Source organism: Bos javanicus, chromosome 6 (assembly GCF_032452875.1).
Source record: "Bos javanicus breed banteng chromosome 6, ARS-OSU_banteng_1.0, whole genome shotgun sequence".
Taxonomy (NCBI): domain Eukaryota; kingdom Metazoa; phylum Chordata; class Mammalia; order Artiodactyla; family Bovidae; genus Bos; species Bos javanicus.
The window spans coordinates 60,426,256-60,450,720 of record NC_083873.1 but is presented as its reverse complement, the minus strand read 5'-3'; the positions used below and the strand labels follow the sequence as shown (position 1 = coordinate 60,450,720).

Below are 24,465 nucleotides of genomic sequence, written 5' to 3'. Positions count from 1 at the left end.
GTGAATTAGAAAGGCAACACCTGGCAGTCTGTGCCAGAGACCATTCTCTTGATCTCTGTGCTCAGTGGACTGCCTAGGACATGGTGAATGCTCAAAACATTTTGCTTATTTTTATTTTATGAATATTATTATCATTTATCTAAAATGAAGGCCTATAGTTTTCTCATGGAAAAAGGTTAAAGCCTCTTCTTTCTTGAAAAATGTGATATTTGATAAAAATGCATGACTTCTGCTAATATTATTTACAAAGAGATTAAAAATAAACCCCAGGAGACACCAGGGCATCTTGGTCCCTCTTACTCTCCCTCCCCACTTTCTCTTGGATCACTTGCTCTAGGAGAATCCATCAGCCATGTTGTGAAGATCCATCAGGCTACTCATGTGGGAGAGGAACAGAGGTCTCTGGTCAACAGCCAATAAGAAACTGAGGACTGCCAAAAATCATGTGAGCAAGTGTGGAAGCAGATTTCCCCCCAGCCCAGCCTTTAGATGACTGCAGTCTCAGCTAACAGCTTGACTGAGAACTCGTGAGAGACCCGGGCTTCCAGACGCTTGCCCTGCAGAAATGGTGAGACAATACATGTTTGTGATTTTCAGCTGCAAGGGGTCATTTATTACAGAGCAATTCATAGCTAAAATAGATATTGGTACCTGGAAATGGGGTGATGCTATAATAAAAATAAACTTAAAATATTGGAGTGGCTTTTTAAAGAAATTAAGTCCTTTACCTTCCTATATAAATTTTAAAATTAGCTTGTCAGTTACTTTATATAAGTATGCTAGGATTTTGGCTGAGATTTCACTGAATCTATAGAACAGCATAGGAGCCATTGCCACCATACCAATACTGATTCCTCCAATCCACAAACTTGGTAATATATCTCTTCATTTAACTAGGTTTTCTGTAACTTTTCTTACTAATATTTTGTAGTTTTAGGTATAAAGCTTTAACACATCTTTCATCATTTTTATTCCTGATATTTTTATGGTATTATATACATTTCTAAAAACCTATCATTACTGGTAAATGTAAGTAATTATTTTTTTGATACTACTGTAATTTAAAAATTTTTTCAATTGCTCATTGCTTGTAAATAGAGATTAAGAAGTTTTAGTGTGTGTGTTAGCCTTGATTCCTATGACCTTTTTACATATCCTTTTTAGTTCTAGTGGCTTTATCTATAATAAATTCAATTAGATTGGCTATATAAATTAGGTCATTTACAAATAAATACAAGTGTTATTTCTTTCTAATCTGAATTTTTTAATATGTTTAACACACATGCATACAAGCAGGTACAACAACATGTGTATGTGTAATTATAGTTGTATTCAATTTGCTAAAATTCTATTAAGAGATTTTATACCTATATTCTCTATTTGATATCAGAGTGATTCTGGCTTCATAAAATTAGTTAGAAAGTTTTTCTTCCTTTTCTATTTTATGAAAAATTTTGTTTAGAAGTTTTACTATTTCTTTTAAAGTTTTAAAAGCTTCACTAGTGGCTTGAAGTTTTCAATTTCTTTAACGTAGATAGGGCTTTTCAAGTTTTCCTTTTCCTTTTGGGTTGGTTTTGGCAATTTTTATCTTTTAAGGAATTCATCCATTTCACCCAGGACATCAAATTTAGTAGCATAAAGTTGTTAATATTCTTTTAATTAACTTGATATTGGTAATTTGTAAATTTTATTTTTCTTTGATCAGTCTAACTAGATGCTTAGAACCCTGGTCTCCTGCATTGTAGGCAGATTCTTTACCATCTGTTCAGTTCAGTTCAGTCACTCAGTCGTGTCTGACTATTTGTGACCCCATGGCCTGCAGCACACCAGGATTCTCTGCCCATCACCAACTCCCTGAGTTCTCAAACTCATGTCCATTGAGTCGGTGATGCCATCCAACCACCTCATCCTGTCATTCCCTTCTCCTCCCGAGTTCAATCTTTCCCAGCATCAGGGTCTTTTCAAATGAGTCAGCTCTTCACATCAGGTGGCCAAAGTATTGGAGTTTCAGCTACATCATCAGCCCTTCCAATGAACATTCAGGACTGATTTCCTTTAGGATGGACTGGTTGGATCTCCTTGCAGTCCAAGGGACTCTCAAGAGTCTCTTCCAACGCCACAGTTTAAAGCATCAATTCTTTGGCGCTCAGCTTTCTTTATAGTCCAACTCTCGTATCCATTAATGACGAAAAAACTATAGCTTTGACTAGACGGACCTCTGTTGGCAAAGTAATGTCTCTGCTGTTTAATATCCTGTCCGGGTTGGTCGTAACTTTTCTTCGAAGGAGTAAGTGTCTTTTAATTTCATGGCTGCAGTCACCATCTGCAGTGATTTTGGAGCCCCCCACAATAAAGTCAGCCACTGTTTCCACAGTTTCCCCATCTATTTGCCACAAAGTGATGGGACCAGATGCCATTATCTAAGTTTTATGAATGTTGAGTTTTAAGTCATCTTTTTCACTCTCCTCTTACACTTTTATGAAGAGGCTCTTTAGTTCTTCTTCGCTTTCTGCCATAAGGGTGGTATCATCTGCATATCTGAGGTTATTGATATTTCTCCCAGCAATCTTGATTCCAGCTTGTGCTTCATCCAGCCCAGCATTTCTCATGATGTACTGGGCATATGAGTTAAATAAGAGGGTGACAATATACAACCTTGACGTACTCCTTTCCCAATTTGGAACCAGTCTGTTGTTCCATGTCCAGTTCTAACTGTTGCTTCCTGACCTGCATATAGGTTTCTCAAGAGGCAGGTCAGGTGGTCTGGTATTCCCATCTCTTTCAGAATTTTCCACAGTTTTTGTGATTCACACAGTCAAAGGCTTTGGCATAGTCAATAAAGCAGAAGTAGATGTTTTTCTGGAGCTCTCTTTTTTGATGATCCAATGGATGTTAGCAATTTGATCTCTGGTTCCTCTGCCTTTTCTAAATCCAACTTGAACATCTGGAAGTTCACAGTTCAAGTACTGTTGAAGCCTGGCTTGGAGAATTTTGAGCATTACTTTGCTAGCATGTGAGATGACTGCAATTGTGCGGTAGTTTGAGCATTCTTTGGCATTGCCTTTCTTTGGGATTGGAATGAAAACGGACCTTTTCCAGTCCTGTGGCCACTGCTGAGTTTTCCAAATTTGCTGGCATATTGAGTGCAGCACTTTCACAGCATCATCTTTTAGGATTTGAAATAGCTCAACTGGAATTCTATCACCTCCACTAGCTTTGTTTGTACTGATGCTTCCTAAGGCCCACTTGACTTTGCATTCGAGGATGTCTGGCTCTAGGTGAGTGATCACACCATCTGAGCCAGCCCTTATTTCAAGGAACCAAGAGTTGTTTCCATTGATTTTTTTCTATTATTTTTTCACTTTCTATTTTATTAATTCTCTTATTTCCTTTCTTCTACTTACCTTGGGCTTAATTTGTTTTTGTTTTTTGTTGTTTTATGTTCTGTTTTGTTTTAGCATAAAAGTTTAGATTATTGATGTGAGTCTGTTCCTTTAAAAAAAGTATTTAATGCTGTAAATATTCCTTTAAACACTTAACTGCATCCCATGAATTTTGATATTTTGTATTTGCATTCAAACTATTTTCTAATTTCTCCTAGAAATCACAGAGTATTCAGATCTTTTCTCTTCCTGCTGCTCCCCTAATCAGAAATGGCCAAGTCTTCACCTGTTCAAATCGTGCATTTTTTTCAGAACCGTGCTTCTCCTAGGAAGTCAGCCACTCATAGCCTGAACCCTTTATTTCATTCCCTGTGAGTTTCAGCATGTTCCCAACTCCATCATCCCTAGAGTGGCAGACTTTCCTCTGGGCTTCTGGTCATGTCTGTAATGATATTCTTCTGATCTCCTATAAGTAAGTCATTATTGTTTGCCCAGCTCCATTTAAGTTCTCATACATAAGGACCATGTTTGAGTACCCTCTTCTATCCCCTGGTAGGGCTTCCCCGGTGGCTCAGATGGTAAAGAATCTGCCTGAATGCAGGAGACTAGAGTCTGATCTCTGGGTTGGGAAGATCCCCTGGAACAGGGAATGGCAATTCATTCCAGTATCCTTGACTGGAGAATTCCATAGACAGAGGAGCCTGGTGGGCTACAGTCCATGGGGTCACAAACAGTCAGACACGGGTAAGCAACTAACACTTTTCATAGTAGATTTACAATGTTCTGTTAATTTCCAGATCTTTTATATCCTTGCTGATCTTTTGTCTATTTGTTTTACCCCCAATGGAGAAAGGAGTGTTGAAGACTCCATGTATAATTGTGTATTTGTCTCTTTATCTTTTCACCTCTATCAACTTGTGCTTTGCATATTTTTGATCTTGGATTTTTAGGTAAACACACATCAAGGTTGTTCTATTACTGACAAATCCATCCATTTTTCATTATATAATGTCTTTGTTTAACCTTGGTGATTTTCCTTATTCTGAAGTCTGTGTGTGTGCCAAGTCGCTTCAGTCATGTCCGACTCTTTGTGCCCCTATTGACTATAGCCCACCAGGGGAGTTGGTTGCCATGCCTTCCTCCAGGGGTTTTCCTGACCCAGGGATTGAACCTGTGTCTCTTATGTCTCCCAAACTGGCAGGCAGGTTCTTTACCGCTAGTGCCACCTGGGAAGCCCATTCTGAAGTCTGCTTTATCTTACATAAAAAGTGACAAGTCTAGCTTCTTTTGATGTCATAGAGTAAACTGTGCCCCAAATCCCCCAAATTACATGCTGAAGCACTAACCCCAGTACCTCACAATGTGACTGTATTTTGGAGATAGTGTCTGTAAAGAGGCAATTAAATTTAAATGGAGTCATGTGGGTAGGCATCAATCTGATATGACTAGTGTCCTTATAAGAAGAGGAAGAGACACTGGGCAGGTAGTTACACAGAAGAAAGGTCAAGTGAGGACAGAGAGAGAAGGATGTGATCTATAAGCCAAGAATAAAGGCCTCATGAAGCCTGCTGATACCCTGATCCTGAACTTCCAGTCTCCACAGCTGTAAGGGAAATACATTTCTGTTGTTCAAGCCACCTAATCTTTGATATTTTGTTATGGCAGTGTTAGATAATGTAATAATAAAATAATGTTTGACTAGTGTTTTCATCATATGTTTTTCCCATTCATTTATCTATATAGTTATCTTTAAATTGGCTTTCTTATATTTAAATAAGCTTCCCAGGTGGCTTAATTGATAAGGAATCTGCCTGCCAATGCAGGAGCCACAGGCTTGATCCCTGGGTTGGGAAGATCTTCTAGAGGAGGAAATGGCAATCCACTCCAGTATTCTTGCCAGGATTGGAGGCCCATGGACAGAGGAGCCTGGTGGGCTACATTCCATGGGATTGCAAAGAGTCAAACACAACAGAAGTGACTGAGCATTCATTCATTCTTGTAGATAAGATATAACATATAACTATTTCTATAGCTAATCTGAGAGTAATTGTCTTTTAATTCGAGTCTTTAGAGAACTTATATTTAATATAATTATTCGCATGACTGGACAGGTCCACAATTTTATTATTTTTCCATTTTGGTTCCTTCACCATATTCTTTTGGATTATTTAAATACTTTAAGTATTCTATTTTACTGTATGTATTGTATTTTTAGCAATGTCTCCCTTTCTCTTTTAGTGGTTATTCTGGGAACTGTTAAATGTAAGCAGTGTAAACACACTGGTTAAAAGAAAGAAATTTGTTTATTTTTTCTTTGAGTCTCCCTTTGCAAATTTTAGGAGATTAATATAAATGAGGGACTGTCATCTTAAATGTCATTGGAATTGAGAGCAATAATCCTAACCACACTGGATTTATATAAAGACCAGTCACTTGACAAAGGCAATGTGCTTGACTGGCTTCCTTCATCTCACTGACTTTTTTTCAAGATCAAATCCAGAAAAAATAAAGTGGGAACAATGAACTTCTGTACAGGAGTTTTGTCTCAGCTGAACTAGCATCAGGTTTAGGACACTGTAGACTGGGAGCTTGGGATTAGCAGATAGAAACTATTATATGTAAGATGGATAAACAACAGGGTCCTACTGTATAGCTTAGGGAACTATATGCAGTATCCTGTGATAAACCATAATGGAAAAGAATATATAGAAAAGAATGTCTATAGGTGTATAATAGAGTCACTTTGATGTACAGCAGAGGTTGACACAACATTGTAAATCAGCTATATTTCAAAAGCAAAAGTAAAATTAAAAATAGACAATATAAAAATCAAGTCCTCTTTCTAATGTCATTCTCAAATTTGAAAAGATGCATGGGTTTCATGGGCTTACAGTTTAGTAGCTTAGAGAGTAATTTGCTAAAATAAGGAAGTCTTAGATGGAAATATAATGCATTTATGTATGAGATTATTCAATAAAGCAAAAATTTCAGTTCTCTTCAAATTAATCTATGTGAAATATAATATTAATCAAAATTCTAAATGTACTTCATCAAAATGACTTATTTATCATAAATTTTATAAGGAAGGGATATTGTGAGTGAAGGGCTAAGGCAGATTTAATAAAGCAGAAGGAAGAAGAGAAGCCCATCTTGCCAAGTATCGAGATATATTACAATGGTAATAATGCTAAAATTGTGTAATATTAAGCATGGTAATAGAAATATTAACCACTAGGAGGAAATAGAGAGCCTAGGAACAGATCAATGAGATCTTGGTATGATAGAAGTGGCATAATAGACAAGGATTTTTCAAAATATTGCATTAGAACAGTTGGCTCTCTTCTTGTAAAATTATGTTTGTATCTTATACCACATTAGAAAAGAAATTAAAGATTTAAATGTAAAAACACAAAACTTGAAATCTTCAGAATATAATAGGGAAAAATATATTTCTTGCCCAGGGATTAAAAAAAAATTCTTAAGACTATTTTTGGCCAATCATGTTTTTATTCACAGAAAAAAAAAATAACATTTGAGGAGGCTGGTGGGCCGCAGTCCATGGGGTCGCTAAGAGGTGGACACAACTGAGCGACTTCACTTTTACTTTTCACTTTCATGCATTGGAGAAGGAAATGGCAACTCACTCCAGTGTTCTTGCCTGGAGAATCCCAGGGACGGGGCAGCCTCATGGGCTGCCGTCTGTGGGGTCGCACAGAGTCGGACACGACTGAAGCGACTTAGCAGCAGCATCCAAGTATATAGGTAGAAATGCTCTGAAAACCATAATGTATGTAAGGAGAAACAGGTATATCCCCTGTTTCACTTATTTCCCTTTTTTTCCCCAAGCAAAATGTTCTCTAAGAAAATTCAAAGAATTTAGGCAAAGTTTTTTCTAGTACTTTACTAATTTAGCTCTTTTCTTACAATAAGTTACATGTACATGATGATATAGTCCCCGTATCCTCAAAAGTGTTATCTGATTCAATAATTCAAAATTTGATATAACTTCAATGAAACTAAATGTTTTCCTCTCAGTGATAACTTTCTAGATAGGATATGAACTAAAAAAAACAGGTGAAAACTAATAGAATATTAGCTTGCTCCACCTTTCCTGTTTTTGGACTCTATCCTATTCCTCTACTTCTTGAGAACTTTTTTTTTTAATTGAACTCCAGTTGATTTACAGTATTTCAAGTATGCAGCCAAGTGAGTCATATATATACATAATGGAAAGGAATCTGGAAAATAATACACACGTGTGTGTGTGTGCAGTTTGTCCCAGGTGTGTCTTTGTACTGCTTGGAAACTGCAGGGAAAGTTGCTTTTGTGAGCCTGGATATTGGGGCCTGATGGAAAAGTGTAATATACACGTATATATTCTTTTCCAGATTCTTTTTCATTATAGGTTATTGCAAGATATTGAATAAAGGTTCCTCTGCTATACAGCTATACCATGCGTCTTTGTTGTTTATTTTATATATAATAGTATATATCTGTTAATCCCAAATTCCTAATTTATTCTTTCCCCACTTGGGTATTTTATTCCAAGACTATTGCTAGTACACAGGAAGGAAATATATTGTATTTTATCATGTTTACTAGTGTTGTGACTGTGACTTTTTTCCTTTTAATTAAAATATAGCTGATATAAATATTATGTTAGTTTCAGGTGCCTGCAAATTTGATTTTTAACTTTTATAACAAAATAACAACTATTACTTGCAAAACCATTGTCTTAGAAACTATTTTCATGAGAAATCATAACTCATTTCCTTAAAACAAAGACAGAAAGTTCATCCTCAAAGAAAACTCATTTGTCTTCTAAGAATAGCATTTCAGAGGTTCAAAGAAATTAGAGGTGGAAAAATCAATTAGAGCTAATCTACCAGCTTGTCAGAAAGGATTGGTTTCTACAAAATATATTCTAGTTCTTTGTCCAGGTTAATTTTTAAGTGTCTCAAGGGATGGAGCACTTGTTATAGGCCTTTGAAGTCTTTCCTTTTATATAATTGACCTTCCCAAGAACTTTGTTTTTTTCTAATATCTAACCGCCACGTTAGTTATTATTTCTGTGCTATTGCTTTTAACTACCCTTCTTTTTCTTATAGTAATTCCTCTTCTCCCGAATTGCTTTTATACTCTCAGACATCAGTAAGAAGCTAGACTCCATTTAACTTAATGACATAAGTTTACTTATAATAAAAATCTCAAGTCAAACAGATCATTAGGTCTTTTTCTCCATTTTCCCTTATTGTCTGTCTGTCTCTGATACTCTACCCTCCCTGCCTCTTTCCTTCCCTCTCTCCTTTCCTTCCTTTCTTCATTTACTTTCTTTTTGTAGACTGGGCAATGGGGTGCTTAAAAGTGGAAAGTACTTGGCAGGAACAAGTAGAAAACAGAGGAAACAAATTTTTGATCCAGGAGACTATCAATTCCTTTGCAAATTAGCAATATAGTTCTTGTCTATCTCTGGTATGAGCGAAGCATTTTTTTCTCTTGTGGTTCTTTTTAGTCTTTCAGCTATCTTTATTTCAGATTTCTTTCTTTCTATTTAATTATGTTTTTATGAATTTAAAATTGAGTATTTTTCCAGACTTGGATGGTATTATATATGTTGTTTCCTTTGAACATGAAGGTGATGGTTTTCCTCTATTTATAAGATTTAAATTCTTGCCTTTATCTGTGTAGACAGATAGTGTTGAGACATCAGATACTTTGGTACTCTGGACTCAAATTTCTACTGTCTGAAGATAAGCAAAACAAGGATTTTAGAAGGGGTGAGAGGATATCATACAGCCAGTGAAGGAGATTGGCCTAAGAACATAAATTTTTTGTAGACAGAGCCAGTTTAACAAATGCCGGTGTCTGCAGGAACAACTCATGGTAATCTGGAAGAAAGGCAGAGATAAAGAATGTGATGAATTTTATCGTGTGCTTATGTGCTCATAAATTGAGTTTCTAAGTAAATGAAGAAAGGAAGGAAGGAAGGAAGAGAGGGAGGGAAGGAAGGAGGGTGGAGTATCAGAGAGAGACAGACAGACAAAAAGGGAAAATGGAGAGAAAGACCTAATGATCTGTTTGACTTGAGATTTTTATTATAAGTAAACTTATGTCATTAATGTAAAGCCCATCCATTATCATTGTTCAAGAATCATAGAATAAGTGTTTATAAGATTTACTAAATAGTGAAAATTTACAAAGAAATTTAATCAGCTTTATCCTCTTACCAGGAAGCTGTCAGCACTTTAAAAACAAAAACAAAACTTGTAGTGGAATTCCCTAGAAAAAGGACCATGTACTACATTTCACAGAGTGATAACATTTCATTAGATAAGAGCCTAAGATCTGGAACAAGCCTTGCAGTCTGGAACAAATTCTGCCTCTGTCTTTTAATAGCTGTGTGACCTTGGAAAAGTGACTTAACTCCCCTGTGTCTGTTTCCTTTGTCATAAAATAGTGATTGAGCCTGAGGGAAAACTGAGTTATAACTTGAGAATAAATGAGTTAAGATTGTAAGGTGCTTAGTTCAGCACCTTAATAAAAGCTAATTTTCCTTCATTCATTAAACAGATATTTATTGTCTTCTATGTGATAAGGCCAGAAATATAAGTTCACAGTATAACAACAAAGAATGATACAACATCTAATTCTATGTATGCATGGGTGTGTGATAAATCACTTCAGTCGTATCCGACTCTTTGTGACCCCATGGACTGTAGCTGGCCAGCCTCCTCTGTCCATGGGATTTTCCAGGCAAGAATACTGGAGTAGGTTGCCATTTCCTTCTCCAAACTGTATGTATGGGGTGCTACAAAAATATATGTCATGCTCTGCAGTCAAGAAGTGAGCAATTAACTATTACTGAAAGAAACTTGGGTCCACTCACCAGCTGCACAGCAAAGCCAATTTAGTGACATCTGGGCTATGGTAAAGGAAAGGATAGCATTTATTTGCAGGGAGCCAAGCAAGCAGTATGGGGGTGGCTCTTGCTCAAAGGATCCGAACTTCCTAGTAGCTTTCAGTGAGGGATTCTGAAAGGCAACATTTGGGGTGAGGGCTGCAGTGTGTGTGTGACTCTTTTCTAATTGGTTGGTGAGATAACAGGGTGATGTTTCCAGAATTGTAATCATCCACCTTCTGGTTCCACCCACCTGAGGGCCACATGCTTATAGTCACCATCCTCCACCTAGGATTTGGGGGAGTGGTCGTCGTTCCTGCAGAACAACTTCAAGATTGTCAGATTGTTATGTATATCCATATTCCTGGAGGAGGAAGTAGGACTGTTTTATTGCTGAATTATTGTCATTATATTTCTTGCTTAACTGCTTTTCCTTTGTTTCTTCATTCTCTCACTTATGTAATTAGTAACTGCTTGTACCTTTTCTTTGGAACTCATGGAAGGCCTAGGAGTCTGATGCACTTTTGTATAAACAAGAAACAAGGGACTTGGAGGAGCTTTTGTACTTGGGAGGGTCCTGTAGGGTCTTTCTCAGTTTCATAACTTACTGTGCAGTAGACTAAAAAAGAAATCTTGGCCTTTAAGGAAAGAGTATGATTTTGAAAAGTGGACAAGGTGGATGTGTAAAGCAGGGAGTGTAAAGTAATCAACATAAGGAAAGTCACAAAAGCATGGAAGTACTGATGTTTGCCAATGAGTGATGAAGCATGAAGAGAGGGGATTCACCATTTTTGATGAATCCTCTATTGCATGAATTTGGTTGTGAGAGGGCCCCACCTCCAATAGGGAGTCTGGAGGGAGGCAAACATTCCCTCTCCCTGCCTTTTGGCTGCTGAGGCATAGGCATGTGACCTTGGATAGTTTCACCTATGAACGTGAATAGGGAGATGGTGATGCTAAGTTGCTGAGACCCTGGAATAGTGGCCACAGCAAGTGGCCAGTGCAGTGGGGCTGTTGGTGACAGAGTGTGCCATAGTCTGGTCTCTGTTACATGCTGCCAGCCTTACATAGATCCTGACCCTTTTCTGAACCAATTCTCCATCTATATGTTGATACAGTGGGCTGCTTGACAACCCTCCTATACTTTTTTTCTGGATAAATTAACTAGATAGAGTTCCTTTTGTTTGCAACCAAGAAGTGTCTTAAACAGTAGAGAATGTCTTTTTTTTTTTTTTTTGTCATCAGTGTTACCTAAATTTTGTTCAATGAATATCAATTACTTTTGTAATAAAACATTTTTATTTAATGTAAAATCAAATATAAATGTGAAATATAAAAAATCTTGAAAGTAAAAAATTTAATTAGAATGTAAAAAGAGCCACATAATGATAACAGGATAAAATGGATAGATATTAATCATAATAGTAATAATTTTAAGGTAATAATATTGAATGCTTACCTCTGAGCCAGGTGCAACATTATGAGCTTTATCTGCATTATCTGAGTATAATGATAACACTAAGTTGTACATACTGTGATTATCAACCTTTTCAGTTAAGAAACTGAGGTTGGGAGAGTGTAAGTCACTGTCCTCAAACCACCTGTGGCATTGTAGTGTAGCCAGGATGTAAACCTGGGTAGCCTGAACACAGCATCTATTCTTCTTAACCTATGGCATCATGGATAAGCTAGTCACCAATTTTTCCTAGGAGAGTTGACTAAGCTTTTGTACTGGAGGTAATAAGAAAGATTTTGCCAGGTAAGGAATACATAATAGGGTCAGTTTAGCCTGAGAAGGGAGTGTGCAAGGGCAAAGACAAGAAAGGCCATTACCTGTCCCAGGAATGCCTCAAGGAGCATTGATTGTCAGTGTAGTGGAGGGTGGGGTTTGGAGGTGGGGAAGGGGTGGCTGAAAGGGAGGTTGGTAAGAGGAGTCCAAATAAAGGTTTGAAATGGAATGGAGAGTGATCATGTGAGTCCTTAGGTTTAGTAGTTTTGATCCTGAAGCAACTGAAAGTCATTAGTAGTCTTTAAGAAAGGGAGTGACGTCATCAGCATCTTTTTTAAGAAGGATCTCTCTGACAGCAGCACAGAGGAAGTACTTGGGATGGGAGTGATGAGTGTCACCAAGGTCAGTTGCAGGATACTGAAACAGTGCATGACAAGTCAATGAGAACAGTGGGAGTGAGACAGAGAGGAGAACCCAGATTTGAGAAAAGTCCCTAAGATGGAAGCAACGGGGTTTGATGACTAATTTGTTGCGGGTGGTTGAGGAGGAAGAATTAAAGATGACTGAGATCTAGTTTGGAAACCTGAGTAATTGGTGATGTTATTAACTGAAATAGGAATGGAAGGAAGGAAGTCTCTGTGAGGCCTACGAGTAGATTTACATGTGTTATTTCATTTAACCCTAAACAAACTGATGATGAAAAGATCAGGATGCTCATTTGCTAGATAGGAAAATAAAGATTCAATGAGGTTGAATAACTTGCCAAGGTCACACAGATGGCAAATAAAAAAGCTGGGATGTGAAATAGAATTTTACTTCAAAGTCATGTCTTTCCGTGTATTCCACACTCTGATAATAATTTTTAGTTTGGAAAAATAGGACTAAAGCTCAGGGGAAGGCTAGATAGAGCTAGAAACATGGTTTGTCTTAGAGTCGGAATGGTGAAGAATGAGGAGAGAGTAAACTCTCACATGATTGGGATAAAGGACTAGAGCAGTACTGTCCAATAACATTTTCTGCAGCGATGGAAATATTTCATGCACTGTCCAATACTGTAGCCATTAGCCCACACTGCTTTCGAGCATTGGAAATGGGGCTAATATGACTAAGGAACTGAAATTTTAATTCTAATTTTAATTACTATAAATTAAAAAAGCATATGTGGTTAGTAATGACCATATTGTATAATTTAGGACTAGAGGAACCAGCTACACATGAAGGTAGTTCGTCAGAGGAGAGGCCGTGTTGGTAACACCCCCAAATCATTAGGTATTAGATTATCTGCTTTCTGTCTGTGAGGAAGATTGGTCCTGGGCTTCCCAGGTGGCACCAGTGGTAGAGAACCCACCTGCCAATGAAGGAGAGAAAAAGAGATTGGAGTTTGATCCCTGGGTTGGAAAGATCCCCTGGAGGGCAGGCATGGCAACCCACTCCAGTATTCTTGCCTGGGGAATCCCATGGACAGAGAAACCCGGTCAGCTACAGTCCATGGGGTTGCAGAGCCAGACACGACTGAGCGGCCAAGCACAGCACAGCACACAGCACGCAAGCACACAGGCTGGTCCTAAGACGGGGGACTATAACTCATTAATTAAGAAAGGGCTCCATCCTAACGCAGACCGGTTAATTTTACCAACTCATCTTTGAAAAGAGAGTAAGTGTAATAGTCCACCTCTTCTTTTGTTTCCCTTTTTTTGCTGTACCTCACAGCCTGTGGCTGTCTTAATACCCCTACCAGGGACTGAACCCAGGCCCTTGGCAGTGAAAGTGCAGAGTCCTAACCAACGACTGAACTGGACTGCCAAGGAATTTCTCTTCTCCTGTATGAGACAAAAATCACAATCATTTTCTCTGTATTTACATTTTTCTGTATAGAGTGTTATTTAAGCTCAAGCTCTAGGCAAACACCTGGGTTCAAACTGAAATTCTGCCATTGAATTGATTTGTTGTGTCTTGTGTTAGTTACTTCACATTCTCAGACTTCATTTTTACTACCTGTAACACAAGGATAATAAGTACCTAACTCAGGGGGTAATTGTGAATTAAGTTATATAACCTATGTAAAACCCTTAGCTGTATCGGGCCCTGGTTTAGCACCCAGTTAAGGCTGGCTCTTCTGTAACTAGTACCTTATTGTGATGAGTTTGTACTTTGCACCTCTGTGTTTTGACATTTACTTGACTCTATTTTTGCATAAGTGAAGGTGTTTTCCCAGATCTCTAAATGTCAGAACATTCCAAAAAAGAAATACACATTCATCAAGATAAAAAGGTAGATATGGTTCTGAAAAATTCTTATTGTAGTGTATGAATTTTGCAACTATTTTTGTATTTCACTTTGATTTGTTTTGATAAAATATTTTAAATCAGTACAGTGGAAAATCTTAACTCTGATATTTTGTTGTGATCATTAAAATTCCCTTTGCTTAACCTCAATTTTTCATAAACCACATGATCAAGTGAAGCTACTAGAAGCTGTAAATGTTGACTCAAAAGATTTCTTGATGTTTGGAAGTTCTGAAGAATTTCATACCACTGTAATTGAAGTATTTAATGCCTAGTTATTTAACTTCTATGCAGAGTATATCATGAGAAACGCTGGGCTGGAAGAAGCACAAGCTGGAATCAAGATTGCCAGGAGAAATATCAATAACCTCAGATATGCAGATGACACCACCCTTATGGCAGAAAGGGAAGAGGAACTAAAAAGCCTCTTGATGAAAGTGAAAGAGGAGAGTGAAAAGGTTGGCTTAAAGCTCAACACTCAGAAATCGAAGATCATGGCATCTGGTCCCATCACTTCATGAAAAATAGATGGGGAAACAATGGAAAGAGTGTCAGACTTTATTTTTTGGGGCTCCAAAATCACTACAGATGGTGACTGCAGCCATGAAATTAAAAGACGCTTACTCCTTGGAAGGAAAGTTGTGACCAACCTAGATAGCATATTGAAAAGCAGATATATTACTTTGCCAACAAAGGTCCGTCTAGTCAAGGCTATGGTTTTTCCTGTGGTCATGTATGGATGTGAGAGTTGGACTGTGAAGAAAGCTAAGTGCCGAAGAATTGATGCTTTTGAACTGTGGTGTTGGAGAAGACTCTTGAGAGTCCCTTGGACTGCAAGGAGATCCAACCAGTCCATTCTAAAGGAGATCAGCCCTGGGTGTTCTTTGGAAGGATGATGCTGAAGCCGAAACTCCAGTACTTTGGCCACCTCATGCGAAGACTTGACTCATTGGAAAAGACCCTGATGCTGGGAGGGATTGGGGGCAGGAGGAGAAGGGGATGACAGAGGATGAGATGGCTGGATGGCATCACCGACTCGATGGACATGAGTTTGAGTGAACTCTGGGAGTTGGTGATGGACAGGGAGGCCTGGCCTGCTGCAATTCATGGGGTCACCAAGAGTCAGATACTACTGAGCGACTGAACTGAACTGAACTGAATGCCTAGTTTCTGGTTATCTTAAAAGTAGTTGGATAGATTGTACAGTGGTTGGATACATCAAGGACTATTTAAAGACCAATGACTTCAGAAGCAGGAATAAGTAGTAGGATGTGTTTTGTTGCCACTGATTTTGTACTTTGTAACCTTAGTTCTGCTGAGTAGTTTGTTAAGTAAGGAAAAATCATTTACCTCTTTGGACCACAGAGAGGTCCTCTGTAACATCTAAAAATTGATCCTGACTTGATTCTAGAATGATCTAAGTATCCTTCCAACTAAAATTCCTTGTATCTGCCTTTTCTTCCCCTTTAAAGTCTTAAATGACTTACAGAGGTAATTTTTACTTCCATGCTTTTATAAACATGCTTTTGGAATACTTCATTTCCTTGAAAAACAATTCACTGGCGAGTCAGCATGAAGAAAAAAAAAAAAAAGTCCGCTCACAATAGATACCAAAATTGCACGAGGTGGTGAAACAAAAAATGATTTTCTTAGTAAACTGAAATGATGATACATAGAGAAACCAATTATTTACAAAATGCATGGTGGAAGGCTTTATGTAGCAGAGCTAACGTGCTGTTACACACCAAGTAAGATGGGGGTGGCAGGGCTGGCGGTCAGGGACTTCTCTCCTTATTGCCTGAAAACGGCTATTACTATAAACGTTCCTTTCCATGAGGGAGAAAGAAAATGTGTTGAGAGGCGGACGAAAGAAGCAACCAAGCAAGGTTAAAAGCTCCCCTCCACTTTTCCACCCCGCCTATCCTCTCTGGATATACACAATTAAGGGAATTTCCTCCTGCAGCTACGGAGCGAGCGTTCGGTGGCCGTTTCCACGTCACTATTAGGGCAGCCAGAGATTTTGCTTTTTCTGGCGGTGATTTCCCAACTTCTGCAGGTCCCCTGCGGGTCGCCGAATGTCGCCCTCTACCCGGGGCGAAGCCAAATGGCCAGGAGGCTCGGAAGCCGGGCCCGGGACACAGCGGCCGGGTGAGGGCGCAGGAGCGTTTCCTGCGCGAGCGTGGCCACTGGGCCCGTTTCCGGAAGGCTGATTGCATCAGGTGTGGAGCAGGGCGCCTCCTTGGCCCAACCTGGCGGCCACTGCGCCTGCGTGCGTCGCCCCGCCCCGCCCCGCCGCCGAGGGCTCCACCGCGGGTTTTCCTCTCGTTCTGGAGGAGATCGATCCCGGAGGGGTGGACGGAGATTACCGCTCTGGGATCCCCGAAAGAGGGGATGGCAGGGATGGGTATCCGGGGAGCCGCGGGGAGCTGAGTCCGAGGGAATAGAGTACCTGCGGAAAGAGGATCTGCCTGGAAGGCTGATGGTGGTCCCCTGTTGATGGGCGGAGTGGTCTTGGGCTGATTTCCTCTCTTCCTTAGACCAGAAGGACGTAGACTCGAACTAGAGAGCTTTCCGCATTTTCCCAAAGTGGGTTACACCGCGACCGTCGACTACCTGTGGGGTGCACGAACTCCATAGGCAGAACGTGGGGGTTTCAGAGACAGCCCCGAGGATGAGCACGTCCATGGATTTATAGGGAATTCTTGGCGGCAATATTGTTTTTCTTTTGCGGAAGGAGTGACATTAATTGTTGGCCTCCAGATTGGTCTGAGGGAAAGTGTTTATGGGAGAGGTTTGGGGGTGCAAATGCCAGAAACTCCTATTCCGCAAGGCAGCTTTCCTCCACTACTCATTTCTCCCAACCCCATTCTAGACTGCATCAGGGTCCCATTATACACCCTTTACTACACACCTAGTAGATTTCCCTCCTAGCACTCTTCGGGTTTGAAATGACATTTTTGAGTAATTGTTTAATGGATTTCTGTCCACCTCGCTGGTCTAAGCTCTATGAAAGCAGGGGTCTGGGCTTTTTTATTCACGGCTATCCCTAAGCTAACTGTAAGATTTTGTGGGTCCTCAGTAAATTCATGATGTTGAAGGAAAAAAGTAATGCGGGCCCCAACCACATAGAGTCCTCTCATGAAGAATAGGGACCAGTGAGTTTGCTGTTTGAAGGACTGCATTGTGGAGGTTTAGGGAAGAGGATGACAGGAGCAGCCATTACCTTGTAGTTATTAGTCAATTACTTTTAGCATAGTCCTCCTGAGGGAGATAAGAAAGGAGGTAAGAAAGACTTTTGTGTATGTGTGGAGCAGTAGTTCCCAAAGCGTGGTCTTCAGACCAGCATCACCTCGGAAGCCGTTAAAGGTACAGAGGCTTGGGCGCACCACAGACCTACCCATTCCGAGATTCTGTTAAGTAATCTGAGTTTCCATAAACACTCAGGATATTCTGATGGAGGCTCAAGTCTGACAATCACTGCACTGTTGAAGAGCAATCCTAAAGATGCTTTGGGGATGTTATTCAGTGTCTGGGGGCAAAAAACTGATTGCTACTTGGTATTCTTTCTTATCAGGATCTTGCTCGTCTGAGTTTTAGTTAATATTCCTGGAGGGGAAAGGGAGATTATGCTTTCCCTCTCTTGCAGGTGTGTTCCTCCCTTGAGGTGCTCTTGCTGTGATTTTCACATGGAGAAATGGTGTGTGTGTGTTCACGCGCCATATGCCTGGGTTTCTAGATAAGGAGGCAGAAGGAAGGAGAAGGTCTCGCCCACAAAGTTGCAGCTGGATGGGCGTGGGCAGCTCTCATCTGAGGACATTTTCCTGTTATAAGGGGATGCAGACGTGTGGGAGAAAAGACTAGCCAGGGATAAGGTTACCCAACTGCCTTTTGGTGCAGACAGACACCGAGCCACAAGGAGGGGATGCCGGGCTACCTCGCGTTGGGTCTCGACGTTCTGGCCCGCCTTGTCTCCTTGCCATCTTCTCGGATGATTAGGGGACTGTGAGTTCGAAAGGCCCCGAAGGCTCTGCCTGCAGGGGTCGCACTAGGAGCGCGGCCCGCCCCCTCCTCCTCGGCCCCCGCCCCCGGCCCCGCCTTTCTCGGGATCGGCCCCCGCCCGGTCAGGCCCCTCCAGCCTCTCCGCGCAGCCGCCGCCAAAGCCTGGAGAAGTGGAATCTCGCCGGCGCCGCTCCCTGCGCGGGACTGGCGGAGCGGCACTGGGCATGCTCAGTCGCCGGAGCCCGTCCTGGTCTCAAGTAGGAAGCTCGTGCGCTGCTCCCGCAGCTGATCCTGACGCTCCCGGCAGGGCGAGACTGGAGCAGAGCTGCCGGGCGCCGGAGCCGAGGCGAGCGCCGCGTACTGCCGGTGAGCACAGCTTTCTTCCTTGCTTTTACTCTGGATCCCGGGGCGGCCCGGGAGTGCTGGGGAGAGACTCGATCAGCCGCAGCGGCGTGGGGCTAGTGGCGGCGCGTAGCCCGGGCGGCTGCTCCTCTCCTCGCGGCCCCGAGGGCAGCGCGGCCACTGCCACTCGCCCAGCCGCAGCCACAGCTGCAGCAGCTGCCACAGCATCTGCAGCAGGCGTTCGCTGCGGAGTCTCGTGTGTCCCGCTCCCGTGCCGCAGGGCCGGGTGGCACGGCGATTGCGGGCTCACTCCTTGACTCCATCCCTTTGGCTTCTCGGCGCCCTCTTTCCCTCGGCAGCCGGGGCTTGGCAGGGCCTGAGGCGGGGGAGACAGGGTGGGAGGGGGTGCGCCGGGGGGGCTGCGGAGGGGAAAAAGCGAGGGTGGGAGCCGGCGGGGAAGAGCGCACACCCCCTTGCCTTGGCACCGGCCTCCGCTGTGCGGCTGGGCTCTCCCTCCACCAGCGGCAGCGCACTCCTGCCGGGAGTTGAAGACCGGGATGGATTCTAGGGGGTTCAGAGCCTAGCCGCTGGGAGATCAAAGGGGGAAAAGTTCATTTCCCTCTCGGAGGCAGGGAGCATTTTAACTAGAAAATGGCTGTGCGAAGGGGACCGAATCAGGGAAGCTGATCCTGAAATCCACTTTGCTGCCCGCCGGACAGAATGGAGGGTTGAACCCTAGAAATGACATTTGTGTGTTGAAAACATTGCTGGACGGAGGAGGGATGCGGAGTGCCATAGAAACAATCAAAGGTGATCTTGACATCGGCGAAGAGGTCTAGAACTGAGGGGTCAGGGGCTAAGGGTCGAAGGACCGCAGGGCCTGAATTAAAAAAAAGCAAAAACCATTGAAGAAATCAGACAGAGTTGTGGCCGTTTTGTGGTCAAGTTCAGGGCAGTTTAGAGCCATGACTGTCCCAGACTGTTTTGGATGGATTGAGTGGTTGGGGAGGGCCAAACACTGAGAGGAGAATAAGGTCAGTGTCAGAAGCTCAGACAAGACTCGGCTCCGTTTTGATTAGAAGTCCCTCAGTCACTGGCTTTACATTGTGCCTGATGACTTAGGTAAAATACTCAAAGGATTCTCTTAAAATGATGCCAGCAATCATATCTGAATTCCAAGAAATGGGGAAACTTTGTGAGGTTGGCATTGGTTTGTTCTTTGTTTTAATATTTCACTGATTTAAAAAGCAAACAGTGGCATCCTGATCTGTTGTTCTGGATTGGGGGCTCTTAAGTCTTTGGTTTATTTTTCTTGTCATGAATTTATTTTTCACATCTTGTCCTCAAATGGCCATGATAATTAAGAGTGCATTCGGGTAGCTGGGCGTTCAGGAAGGGGGGTTTCTTTATGAAGCCACATTGTGGTGTTTTCAGTTTGTAGCTTGGAAGCAATATTTGTTGAGCAGTTGTTTATGGTAACTTGCAGAGTCCTAGAAATGGCAGTTTTGAAAGGGTGACATTTGTTAAGAGGATGAGGAGCCTCAGGGTTGGGGTGGGGGGCGTCTGGAATGCTGAGAGAACACAGGTGGCGGTAGAGTGCAGTGGGCTGGCAGGCAGAGCACCTGGGGATAACAGATGCAGATCTCAGTAGCTGTCCTTTGGTCATTGGCTAATTATATGACCTCAAAAAATCACTCAGGGACTCCATTGGCTGGGGTCGGTCTAGATATTTGCTCAGAGCGTTTGAGAAGAAATTCTAAAGTTAAGATCCTTTTCCAGGGAACTGGAAAGGAAAGAAATGTTTCTTTCATTCTCTCTTCAAAAGGATGTTAATACAGTTAACTAAGTAATTCACCTGCATGGAGCCAGCACAGTCCCATTTTCTGAAACTTTTGTAAAGTGCTAGTGGAAAAACTCAGGAGCTGAAGTTGAAAAGACTGACTTCTTACAGTTAACTGGAGTAATAAAAATCCTGACTACAAAATCATTTAAGAAAAATCGGCTAAATAGTGGAAGAATCCGCATGTACAAAGATAAAATATTTTAAAACTGTTACTCTTTTTATGTCATGTTTCAAAGTTTGATGACTTTTTTTTCCCTGCCACCAGAGAAACAACAAAAATCAATTTTTTTTTCTTTTTTTGTTACAGCAGGAATACTGGGAGGCTTGCCATTGTATTGGAACAGTATTATGTTGATTATCCTGATTTTAGGATATCTAAATTTGTCTCTTAAAAGAAATGGGATGTTGTCTGAATACCTTCTTCAGTTTTAAAATATTCAGCACCCTGATTTAGTATAGCCCCTTACACTTTTCATGGGCACAGGACAGACTTTTAGAAAAGTATTGTAAGAAGATATTACTGCTTATGAGGGCGATGCTTATTTTCCTCTCCCAAGTTAAGGAAAGTAGCATTTGTTCATTACTATGTGTCAAGTCTGATATTCAGACTCTTACACATCTTATACGTTGTTATCTCTGACATAAATGTCAGCTTCCCAAGAAAATCCCTCTGAGGAGGTGGACAGTTCATTGCTTGTAAAGCAGTAGAACTTCCGAGTTTTATTTTATATAAGACTATGTTTAACTGCTTTTATTATTCAATAAGCATTCTCTTGTAAGACATATTTGATTTGTTATTTGGAATTAGATTTGATTGGAACAGCATGTCTTCAGAATGATTTGAATGTTTTTAAGAAGCTTCTATTCAGATTTAAAAACTTTTTTTATGTTCATTTATTTTCAAAAGAGTTGTACTACTAACAAATGAATGTAAGGAAGATATGCCCAGATTACCCATTTTAATTTTACATGTTATTAGCGCATATTCTGGGGCTTCCTGGGTAGCTTAGCTAGTAAAGAATCCTCCTGCAATGCAGGAGACCCTGGTTCGATTCCTGGGTGGGGAAGTTCCCCTGGAGAAGGAATAGGCTACCCACTCCATTATTCTTGGTCTTCCCTGGTAGCTCAGGTGGTAAAGAATCTGCCCACAATGCAAGAGACCTGGGTTTGATCCCTGGGTTAGGAAGATCCCCTGGAGGAGGGCATGGTAACCCACTCCAGTATTCTTGCCTGGAGAATCCCATGGACAGAGGAATCTGGAGGCCTACGGTCCATGGAGTCACAAAGAGTCAGACACAACTGAGTGACTAAGCACAATGCATACTCTGCATGTTGTTACGTGTTGATGGTGTGAAGTAGTTTGTCAGAGTGACAGATGCTCCATAGTAAATGTCTAGTGGCATTTCACAAAAAGACCACCAGCCAGGGAATCCCAAGACTTGCCTTCTGGGCCAGGGTTGTCTGCTACTTAAATTTACTGTGTGACCTTGGGAAACTCAGTTTTCCCATCTGTAAAATGATGGTGTTGCAGTAGAAGGCACCCTCATGGTGTCTTTTGAGCCTTCAGGTCCCAGTCCAGGGGCCTGTGATGCAACCATTTGAAAAGGAGGACTACAGGTGAAGCCTTAGATGAAGCTGATTTTGTTTCACTAAGTCTGGGCTGTCCTGCTTTATGGAATTGTTGTTCAGTTGCTAAGTTGTGTCCAACTTTTTGGGACCCCATGGACGGTAGCCTGTCGGGCTCCTCTGTCCATGAAATTCTCCAGGTAACTGTGGTGGGTAGCCATTCCCTTCTCCAGGGTATATTCCAAACCCAGGGATTGAACCCAGGTCCCCTGCATTGGCAGGAGGATTCTTTATCACTGAGCCACCAGGGAAGCCTACAGTGTGGAATGCCCTTCATTTTGTTGCCCATTTCTTACATCCCTTCTAGTTTTTGTTTGTCAAAGAATGATTGTCATAAAATTAACTCTGTGGGGCTGCAGTTGAGGTAGGAGAAAAGGTAATAATTAGATTTGGGTAGAGCACTTTAGGTATTTGAAATTGTTTTACAGCATCTTCTGAAGAGATTCTGCTCCAGGGCGTGCAGGTGGTCTAAGGAATAAGCCTCTTCAGGGGCTTTAGAGGAGACTATCCTGTGCCTTGGTTGCCAGGGCACCTATATGAACTTTGGGCAAACTTTTCCCATGTCCCTGCCTTGTCTCTTTAGCCTTTGATCAGAGTTGCAGCCCTCGGTCTCTGGAATAAACTGATCATTATCATTTCATGTTAGCACCATCACTGTACTGAGCAGATGCCCATGCTGTAGTACCAGGAATGATGGCTGTCCAAATGTACCTACATCAACTTTTTTTTTTTATAATCTGTGATGGGTCGAAGGAAACCTATCTAATTTGATTTGTAATGTACTTCGCTTTTAATATGCTCTCAAAACTCAGCCTCATTAACCTTTAAGTGAGGCAGGTGAAGGGAAGCCAGAGTTGTTGCTGCTGCTGTTGCTAAGTCACTTCAGTCGTGTCAGACTCTGTGTAACCCCATAGACGGCAGCCCACCAGGCTCCCCCGTCCCTGGATTCTCCAGGCAAGAACACTGGAGTGGGTTGTCATTGCCTTCTCCAATGCATGAAAGTGAAAAGTGAAAGTGAAGTCGCTCAGTCGTGTCCAACTCTTAGCAACCCCATGGACTGCAGCCTACCAGGCTCCTCCATCCATGGGATTTTCCAGGCAAGAGTACTGGAATGGGGTGCCATTGCCTTCTCCAGATTTAAATAAGTGATAATAAGTAGATGGTAGATCTAGTGCTTCTGATCATAACTAGGCTCCAGGGCTGCTGGGCCTGTGGTAGGAGTAGGGCAGGAACTGCAAACACCAGATGAGAGCTGGAAGAGAGGCAGTACGGGGGGGGGTAGAAAGTCAAGTCATCACAACTTGGCAAGAAGTAAGAAGCCTTGGTCTGTTTCAAGGTATGAGGGGGCATAGGGTGTAGAGTTACAGGAGACATTCCCTCTCAACATAATCTCTTTTTCATAATATTTTACCTGGTCCTCTAAGTATTGAACAAATGCTAGGACAGGCATTATTTTTGTAATCAGGAAAAAGTCACAGCATATTATTTATTGGTATGTAAAATGTGTAGATTCATATGGACAGCCCTGGAAAGATAACATGGAAAAAATGAATGGTATGGAATATGAATTAAGGTTTTTCTTTATTGTTTGTTAATTATTTGGTAGTTGTTATAAATAAAGTGAACCATTCTGTCCTTTGCCGCTTGTGGAAGTCTTACAAAATTTTATCTGCTAGGTTATAACTAAAGTTTTTGAAGTGTAACTCTCTCGGAAAGTATGCTTCAGGAATGCTTGAAGTAGGAGGCAGAGCGGTTTTGTTTTGATTTTTCCTTTTCAAGTCGAGTAAAAAGAATGCACTTTTGGAACCGGGCTGGGAGAAGTATGCACTTAGGAGGATGAGGTTGGGGAGAACTTACAGAGCTCCATAGAGCGAAGGCAACGCTGTTGTTGAAGAAGGAAGCCTTGGCATGACTGGTGGTATGGAGTGTAGCGTTTCCCAAACTGCTGCCCTGTGAGTAAGAGTTTAGTTAGTGGAGTGTCTACCGTATGCACGTCACAGCGCTAGGGCTGTTGTCTGTTGGTGAGGTTTCCACTCTCCTTATCCGAGTGATAATGATGACCATATAGTGAGTATTTTCCAAGTGTGTTCAACTGAGAAGATCTATCCTTTTCTCTGAGATTATGCCATTCTGAACTGATGGGAATATTTTTATTTGGCAGCTTAATCATCCATGAAATTGATAAGTGTGGGAATCTGGGCCTGAGATGTAGGGAGCTCTGCCCTCAGGATCAAGTTGACTAGTGGAGGCCAAGACACACTGGAGCTTGTGGGTGAGCTGATGGGGCCTTCCAGGAATGTGGAATCATTGGTACAGACTCAAGGTCCTAGGAGCTGAGAAGAAGTTAATTTCGAAAGTGC

At 41.5% G+C, this 24,465-nt stretch overlaps 1 protein-coding gene across 15 annotated transcripts in view; it reads left to right on the top strand.

The window, feature by feature from the left end:
- Positions 1–18,430: 18,430 nt before the first annotated feature.
- The window catches only part of APBB2 (amyloid beta precursor protein binding family B member 2), a 382,829-nt gene continuing 376,794 nt past the window's right edge, over positions 18,431–24,465 (top strand). For 11 of the 15 annotated variants that reach the window (XM_061419968.1, XM_061419965.1, XM_061419969.1 and 8 more), the window contains exon 1: positions 18,447–18,660. The gene's annotated coding sequence lies outside the window, so the exon portion shown is untranslated. Of the gene's footprint in view, positions 18,661–24,465 lie in introns of all 15 variants that reach the window. The other 4 variants (XM_061419976.1, XM_061419963.1, XM_061419979.1 and 1 more) reach the window with 2 other exon arrangements.